The following is a 9063-nucleotide window of genomic DNA, read 5'->3' on the forward strand; positions in this document are numbered from 1 at the left end:
CCCAGTAACACTATCCTCAATGGAAAGGACAGAACTCCTCCAGAGGAAGAGGAGACACATGCTTGGTGATCAAACCCACAAACGTCCACTGTGCCCTTCACTCACTCTATGGCAGCCATGACGCTCTTCTTTTTGTCCCTTTTGTTCCTCAAATACAATAAGCTTGCACCTGCCACAGGGCCTTTGCATCTGCCATTCTCTCTACTGGAAACACTCTTCCCTTAGTTCTGCACATGTCTGCTTCTTTGTCTTTCTTCAGAAATCAATTCCTCTCAAAGCCTCCCACTCCCACCACCTCTTCTCAAGTTTTCCCTATCCGATCATCTAGATACCATCCTTCACAGGTCTTCCCACCATCCAGGATGACTTCTTCTATGAATGTGTCCGCTCTGTGTTCTCTGCCTCCTTCCACTAGGGTGGAAGCACCATGAAAGCAGTGACTGCAATTAGTCATTGCTGTAGATCCAGGGCCCGGCACAGGGCTTAATAAGCCTTTAGCAGCTAAATAAGCAAATAGGAACAAAGAATCCCAGACAAGGAGCAAGTGGTCTGGCCAAGGATGCCTGGAAACGAGACCGTGATGGCACTTAGGGTGCAGAAGCCAAACTTTGCCTGCTCTGGGGCATTGAGTGTCAGCTGGCTAGGAGCATGGGCTCCATAGCAGGTTGCCTGGGTCAGCGCTCACTAATTGTGCCTCAGTCTCCTCATCTTGGAAAAGAGAACTCCAGATCTAAAGTGAGTGACGATTTTATGACTGAACAGGTGGGAGCGGCGACAAATACATTTGCAGAAGTCCCTTTAAAGTCATGCTTCTCCAGACGCCTGGGTGCCTCAGTGGTTGGGCCCATCTGCCTTTGGCCCAGGGCGTGATCCTGGAGTCCCAGAATCAAATCCCACATTGGACTCCCCATGGGGAGCCTGCTTCTCCCTCTGCCTGTGTCTCTGCCTCTCTCTGTGTGTCTTTTATAAATAAAATCTTTTTTAAAAAAGTAAAGTCATGCTTCTCCAACTTCACGTTTCCCACAGTTATAATAACCTGGAAATGTCATCTAAAAGGTAGGTTCTAAGGAAGCATTTCCCTCCCCCGCCCTGCCCCACCCCCATCACCAATTCTTTTTTTTTTTTTTTTTTTTTTTTGAGCAGAAGACTCATGTTTATTGGAGAAACTGGGTGGCGGGGGGGGGGGTGGTTCTGCATGGAGCAGGGGTGTCATGTAGAGACTCAGGTGACCAGGAAGCCCCCATCCACCGGCATAGCGGAACCCGTGGTCATGCTGCTCCGGTCACTCAGCAGGAAGAGGATGGTGTCCACCACGTTCTCCACCTCTGCAAACTTGCCAAGTGGGATTCGATCCAGCATGGTCTTGGCCTTCTGAGGGTTGCTCCAATTGGCCTGGCCCATGGGGGTCATCACCACTGTGGGGTTCACCGTGTTCACGCGGATCTCGTGTGGCCCAAGCTCCAGAGCCATCACCTTGGTCCGCAGTCCATGGCACCCTTGGTGGGGCAGCAGACGCTGTGGTTGGCTATTGCTCGCTGCGAGGCCTGGCTGGAGATGTTCACATGGACCCTGGGGCTCCCCTGGCTATTAAGCCGCGGGCCACAATCTGGGACACTTGGATGACGGCCCGCAGGTTCACGTCGAAGGATGCTTCCTTGGTGACCCCCAGGAAGGGCTGCAGCAGCGCCACGCAGCGTTGTTCACCAGCAGGTCCACGGGGCGCACGCTGCCCAGTGCCCGCTCGGTGGCCTCCCGGTCAGCCAGGTCCACACACACGGGCTCCACCCCGGGACACTCGCGGACCAGGCTGTCCAGGTGGGCCTGGCTCCGGCTCACCGCCACCACCTGCACCCCCGCGGCTGCAGCGCCTGGACCGTGCTGCGCCCGATGCCTTTGCCCGCCCCCGTGACGAGCGCCCGGCGGCCCGCGAGCCCCAGCTCCACGGCCGGGGTCCGTCTCTGCGCGCCGCGGCGGCCCGACCGCCCCCATCACCAATTCTGATTGAGTAGCTCTAACGTGGAATCCTGGAAGGTTCCAAGAACAGCTTCCCGGAGTTTCAGGACCCAACGGATAAACTGTGATTGCGCATGATGGACACTAGATGGAGCCACGCGCCCAGAGAACTGGTCCGAGCCGGGCCGCGCAGAGCCCCGAGGCTGCTTCGCCACACGTGGCCAGCAGGTGGCGCCACCCGTCCTCGGAAGGAGCCGCCCGTCCGCGGGGGCGGGAGGGGAGTCGGTGGTGCGCGCGCTCCCTCCCTGCTAAGGAGGGTTTAGCCGCGCGGACAGCGCGGAGCCCGGGGAGGCCCAGCTTAGCTCAGGCCGCGGGGGGCCGGCCCCCTGTGCGACAGCGTCCCGTCTGCGGTGGTCTTAGCCCTTGCTCCCAGGGTAAAGGCCCTGCACTCAGTAGGTGCTCAATAAAGACTTGATCACTTGGGAAGACACACACACAGGCCTGCTGGGTGACCTCTGTGATAAAGCCCGTCATCGCTTACCTATTAAGTGCCTACTGCATGCACGCCAGGCACTGTGTTAAGTATCTACTACACTCCAACAAATCCTCCGCCGCCCGCCACAGCCCTGAGATGGTTCTCGTGATTACTGGACACCCAAGGCGGAGGAGGCTCCATGGGGTTCATCAGGGGTCAGGAAGCCGTAGGCAGCACCGCAGCGCCCTGGCAGAGCAAGGGCTCTGAAACCAAGGAGGGCTTCCTGGAGGTGAGTTCTGCGCAGGCTGCAAAGTGGGGTAGAGTCGTGCCTGGCAGAGGGAGGGCGTTGGAGAACAGCCCTGAGCAACGGGGGAACCAGGGTGCTGAGGGTGCTGGAGACGCAGGAGATGCTGGGCTGCAGGGGTGCCGTAGGGGGTGCAGAGCCTGCTGGCCGAGGACGCAGCCGCGGGGGGGTGGGGGGTCAATGGGCCCAGGTTCCAGGGCCGCCTACAGGCTGTGCGTCCTCCGTCGAGTTTCTTAACTTCTCTGGGCTCACTTTCCCTGTCAGTCCTCGTGGTGCCAGGTCCATCGGGAGGCCTGACCCGCCACGGTTCCCGGTTCAAAGTGAGCCCCTCGGGGTCGCTTATTTTTCTTTCCCTTGTAACGTGGCCGGAGCAAATCCTTCGCTGTGCCTCAGTTTCCCCACCTCTCCCCAGGGTTGGCGGTGGGGTGCAAGGGCTCCGTGTTGGGGTGTGAGCTTGAGCCGCGCCCAGCGGAGGCAGCCGGCGGGGGCGACGCCCCAGAGGGCGGACGGGGAGCGGGGGGTGCTCGGGCCCAGGGCGGTTCGCGGTCCCCGCAGCCTCCGCAGCCCCCGCAGCCCCCGCAGCCCCCGCGACGCCGGAGCGCAGCCGCCAGACACGTCCCGCCCGGCCCCGGGAGCGCACTGGGAGCGCACTGCGTCCGCGGGCCGCGCGCTGCGGGGGGGGGGGGGGGAAGGGGGGAGGGGGGAGCGGGGGGGAGGGGCACCGAGCAAAGCAGCCCGCGGAGGACGCCCCCCCGCTGGGCCGCTTGGCGGGGGGGGGGGGGGGGGAGCAGCCCGGTGGGGGCCATTCACAGACGTCACAAGCGTCCCCCCTCCCCCACGATTTTAGGTACAAATAACAGAGCTACGCAAATCGGATTACGTGGAACAGGACTCCTCAAAGGGAGAAACCCAAGGCGATATGGGTTTCAGGTAAAGCTAGATCTGGGCTCTCCAGCAGGGCCCCCTCCGCCCTGAGGCAGCCCTTACCCCCTCGGATAGAGCCGGCCCTGCGGTCCCTGGGCCACGGGGCGGGGGGACGGGGGTTGGGGCGCCCCAAGCAGAGCTCGCTGTGCTGTGAGCAGAAGGCTGGAAATGATGCAGAGCAGCAGAAAGAGCATGTGTCCTGCCCCAACCGTCCCAGCCAGAGACCACACATCTGGACAAAAACAGAGGCTGTGGCTAAAAGCACAGGGGGAGAGAGGGGGAGGTGGGCAGGGCGCCCCGGAGGAGGCAGTGACTCAGGGCCTCAGAGACTTCAACGTGGGCCTCAACGTGGGGGGAGAGAAGGAAGGGCCCGCGGGCAGCGAGGGGCAGCAGGGAAGGAAGCCAACGGCCCACTTGTCCTCCCCTGCCCGGTCGGGATCTTTAAGTCCATCTGAAGGCCCTTGTGTTCACCCAAACATGGCTTAGCCTCTCCTCGGTCTCTGCCTCTTGCGGAGGCAACTGCCTCAGCCTCCCTCACCGGCGCCTTAAGGCCTGGCTCCGTGTTTTTCACTGCTGCAAAGTCCTACCTGAAGTCTGCCCTAAATGTCTCCTGCTGTTGGTCACCATTTAACAACTCTGCCCACAGATTCCCCGGAGTCTCAGGTGGTCTGTCCTCACCTCCCCTCACTCCAGGTGGCAGGAGAACCTAGGGCAGTGTCCTGGCCTTTGTAAGACAAGGGAAGCCCCAGAGCTTTGAATCATCTAAAATGACTTTGAGATAACCCAATTCGGAGCCCTCAGGTGTTCATTCTGGCCTTTCCTTCCACTCCGGGGGCCACCCCACCACCCCTCCCCTGCTTACTAAGCCTTTCTTCCCACCTCCCCGCATCTAGGAGTAATTCATAAATTAATTCAACCATTTATTTGACAAATATTTATTGAGTACCTACTTTGTGAAAAACCCTATTCTAGGTCTCGGAACAGCAGCTGACCTTCTAGTGCAGGAATCAAGAAACAAATAAGAAATTAAAGTCCCAAAAACGGGGGTACCTGGGTGGCTCAGTGGTTGAGTGTCTGCCTTCAGCTCAGGGTGTGACCTGGGGTCCTGGGATCGAGTCCCGCATCAGACTCCCCACAGGGGCCTGCTTCTCCCTCTGTGTCTCTCATGAATAAATAAAAATAAGATCTTAAAAATTTTAAAAAATTAAGTCACAACGGCAAGCGGGGGAATCCTTCTGGTCAGTCCAGGAAGGCTTCACAGAGGAGGCTGCATTTGAGCTGAGACCTAACAGAACAGAAGCTTGCAGCCCCCCCCCCCCCCCCCCCACCATGCTCCGCCCCCATCCCGGATTTCACAGCCCAGCTCTGCGCCCCCTGACATTGGGCTGGGGGAGCCCAGCAAGGTATTGGAGGAAGGAGAACACCATGAGGGAACTAGTTCCTGGATCCCTGCTCCCACCACCACCAGAGGGGCTCTCGGGCTGGCTGTGTTGTTCAAAGCACCTGCTCTGTGCCAGTCTGTCTCCTTTTGGCTCCTGCAAGCCATCTCCTGTCACCCCTCTGGGCCTGCAGTGGTCTCAGTGCTGGAGCATCTGGTCTGGTTCCTGCACCACAGGCTGGCTCCCCCAGCACCCCACACACGTGCTTTGGTTTTAATCCCTCTGTCAATAAGCTTTCCTAGAATTATCTTCCCCGGGGGTGCCATCTGCTCCCTCCTGGGTTCTTGACTACAGGGACAGGCCACAGCAGGTCACGTGGGGTTCTGCAGGCCGTGGCAAGGAAGTAGGTTAGTTGGCAAAGGTTTTAAGCAGAGAAGAGCGCAAAGCCTTCTGAGCCTCCGAACCTGGAATCCATAGGCCTGGGTCTGGGGTGGGGGTCCTGACAGAAAACCCAAAGGGACCTGGATTTCCTGGCCCCAGGAAAGGTCCTGCCTCTGCCCCTCTGTGTATGCTGTGTATGCTGACACACCCGTGTGTCCCCCAGAGTGCTTCTCTGATGTTCCCGGGACCAGAACTCAGTACAAAATGAGAACAGCCCATGATCTCAAGCAGAGGGGCTCACGGGTCCTGGGTCCTCAGCTAAGTCTTCCACCGCGTCAGTAGCAACTCTCCGGTGGTGAGGGACGGACACTCAACCCAGACAGGCTTAAGCAAAGCAAAACAAAACACAAAGTTTGATGGAGAAGACGTACTGGCTCAAACAAAAAAAGAAAGCTCAGGATACTCCGGCTGCAGGCACAGCTGGATCTAGGAGTTCAGTTGCTGACAGCAGGCGCTCAGGGTCACCATTTCTGTTTTCTTTGATATAGCTTCATCTCAAGAAGCCTCTGTCCTTAAGGGCACCTCCACCCTTACGTCACGCCAACCTCCTTAATAGTACATAGTGTAGGCTGTATCTCCAACATCTCCAGTGAAAGCCTCAGATTTCATTTTCATCAGCTCCGAGGGACTCAGAAACCGATCTCTGAACCATCACCCAGCCAGTGGTACTGGGCCCAGGAGCCAGAAGGTAGGTCTCGTCCACTGAACCTCACAGACCCTAGAGCCAAGGAGTAGAAATTCCCCAAAGAAAAAATAAAGGGCCAGCTTCCAAAACTAAGAGAGGTGAGGGTGTTTGGAAGGCACATTCCACAGATGGCCACCCCCTCCCCCAGGACCATCCTAGGCTTGGAATCTCACATTGTTGTTTTCCTTCTTCCTCAATACCACCTTTATCTTGGTGCTTGGTATCCCAGCACCTGGAATTGGGCTCAGGAAAGTTTTCCTAAATGAATAAAGGGCTTACAGAAATTCATGCCGCATCCTGGTGACTCCTAAGCGTAGCCTGTATCAATTTTCTAGGGCTCCTGTAAGAAGGCAGCACAAACTGGGAGGCTTAAGACATCCAAAATGTATTCTCCCACAGTCCTGGAGGCTAGAAATCCAAAATCAAGGTGTTGGCAAGGGCTGTGCTCCTTCTGCAGGCTCCAGAAAGAATCCTTCCTCGCCTCTTCCAGTTTCTGGTGGCTCCTGACAATTCTTGGCATTCCTTATCATGCGACCAAGACATTCTAAACTTTTAACCTGATTACATCTGCAAAGACTACAGCTGACCCATGAACAGCTCTGGGATCAGGCAGGGACAACGGCCGCACGTGTAGTCAAAACCCTGAGTACAACTTGTGACTCGCCCCCCCCCCCCCAGAACTCAACCGCTACCGTCATCATAGATGCTACAGATATAGATACGTTACTGATGTCATAGACAACAAATGAAAGCTATTCTGATGTTCTGTGTGTTATGTGCTATGTTCTTACAATAAGTAAGCCCGACGGAAGGAAATGTCATTAAGAAGATCATAAAGGAGGGACACCTGGGTGGCTCAGCAGTTGAGTGTCTGCCTTGGGCTCAGGGCGTGATCCTGGGGTCTGGAGATCGAGTCCCTCATCAGGGCTCCCTGCAGGGAGCCTGCTTCTCCCTCTGCCTATGTCTCTGCCTCTCTGTGTCTCTGATAAATAAATAAAATCTTTTTTTAAAAAAGAAAATAAAAAAAACAAAAATAAATAAATAAAAAAGAAAATCATAAAGAAGAGAAGATACATTTACAGCCCTACACTGTATTATTGGGAAAAAATCTGCATATCAATGGTGGATCCACACAGTTTAAGGGTCATGTTGTTCATGAGCCAACTATATACCCGAGGGAGCACACATTTATTACAGGTACTAGAGGGTAGGATTTGAACATATCCTTTGGGGGGGGCACAGTTCTCCCCACTACAGAGCCCCTTTACACAACCGGCATTAAGACCGGCTAAAAGATGCTGCAGTCTCAAACATAATACCTGATCTTGGTGGTTATTTTAAAATTTTTTTTAAATTTATTTATGATAGTCACACAGAGAGAGAGAGAGGCAGAGACACAGGCAGAGGGAGAAGCAGGCTCCATGCACCAGGACCCCGATGTGGGATTCAATCCCGGGTCTCCAGGATCACGCCCTGGGCCAAAGGCAGGCGCCAAACCGCTGCACCACCCAGGGATCCCGATCTTGGTGGTTATTATGCAAGAGTTTGTCTGGTTGCTTTCATTTAATGGTTCCCCCACATCCACATGGGGTTACTGGGATTACCACGGCAGGCTCTTAATGGCAGGCGGTGAAAGGGATACACAGGGATCTCATGTGGTCACCCACAAGTCCATTGCCACTAGACTGCCTGTGCTCTCCAGGCACCTTGGGCCCTAGTCACTGCCGGGCACTGCCACTCCTCCCTCACTTCTGCAGCTGATGCCATTTCTTTTTTTTTTTTTTTAAAGTTTATTTATTTATTTATGATAGTCACACACACACACACACACACAGAGAGAGAGAGAGAGAGAGAGAGGCAGAGGTAGAAGCAGGCTCCATGCACCGGGAGCCCGACGTGGGACTCGATCCCGGGTCTCCAGGATCGCACCCTGGGCCAAAGGCAGGCGCCAAACCGCTGCGCCACCCAGGGATCCCCAGCTGATGCCATTTCTAAATGCGCACCAAGCACCTACACTGGACACCGACGCCCCGGAATGCCAAAGCCATGCATGTTGTAGAGAGTCACAGTCAGGGCGCCTGGGTGGCTCAGTTGGTTAAGCGTCTGCCTTCGGTTCAGGTCCTGATCCTGGAGTCCTGGGATCGAGCCCTGCGTCAGCTCCCTGCTCAGTCAGGAGCCCGCTTCTCCCTCTGCCTCTCCTCCTGACTTGTGTGCACATTCTCTCTCTCTCTCAAATAAATAAAATCTTAAAAAAAAAAAAGAAAAAAGTTGCTCAGCTAAAGCTGCCCTCTGCAGAGGAGCCCCAAAGCTATGTTGTTTAGGCTGCAGTGTCTTACAAAGCCTTCTGGGAAATGGTTAAACCCTGAATGGGGCCAGCAATATCTATGAGCACAACTGAGCCAAGCCCCATGCGAGGCAACAGGGAACAGTGGAGACTGTGGCAAACCAAAGCCCACGCCTCATCTAAACGGGGCAGCTGTGATTTATCGCCAGCTACCGGTTGCCATGTGAAAATTGGCACCCAGGATTGCCAGACCTTTGGGCATTTTTGAAAGAAAACCAGAAAGTCAGATTTCTACATGAAGTCTCCCAAGTTTCAAAATGCTGTCCAGGCTGGATTCAGCCCACAGGCCACGAGTCTGCAAGCCCGGCTTTAGTGAGACAACTTTTTCCATCTTCCCAGCTGTCCACTCTGCAGCTTGACTCTCTGGCTGCCCACGGGACATGGACATGTGTCCAAGGGGGCAGAGCCAGGAACAATCCCCCTCCCCCACTGACCTCAGCCTCACCCTCCCTCAGATAGCCAGGGCTTCTGCTCAGGTCAGGCCCATGGGTCTGGCTCCCTCCTGTGGGGCTAAGTCCCTCCCTCAGGCCTCCTTTCAGATTGAGTGCTGGCAGGCAC

The 9063-nt window shown here is 55.9% G+C and overlaps 1 pseudogene; it reads right to left on the reverse strand.

Annotated features, from left to right (window-relative positions):
* Positions 1–1221: 1221 nt before the first annotated feature.
* Positions 1222–3850, reverse strand: LOC129514077 (L-xylulose reductase-like; annotated as a pseudogene).
* Positions 3851–9063: the final 5213 nt, after the last annotated feature.

The sequence above is a fragment of the Nyctereutes procyonoides genome, unplaced genomic scaffold (assembly GCF_905146905.1).
Source record: "Nyctereutes procyonoides isolate TBG_1078 unplaced genomic scaffold, NYPRO_anot_genome, whole genome shotgun sequence".
In the NCBI taxonomy this organism is placed as follows: domain Eukaryota; kingdom Metazoa; phylum Chordata; class Mammalia; order Carnivora; family Canidae; genus Nyctereutes; species Nyctereutes procyonoides.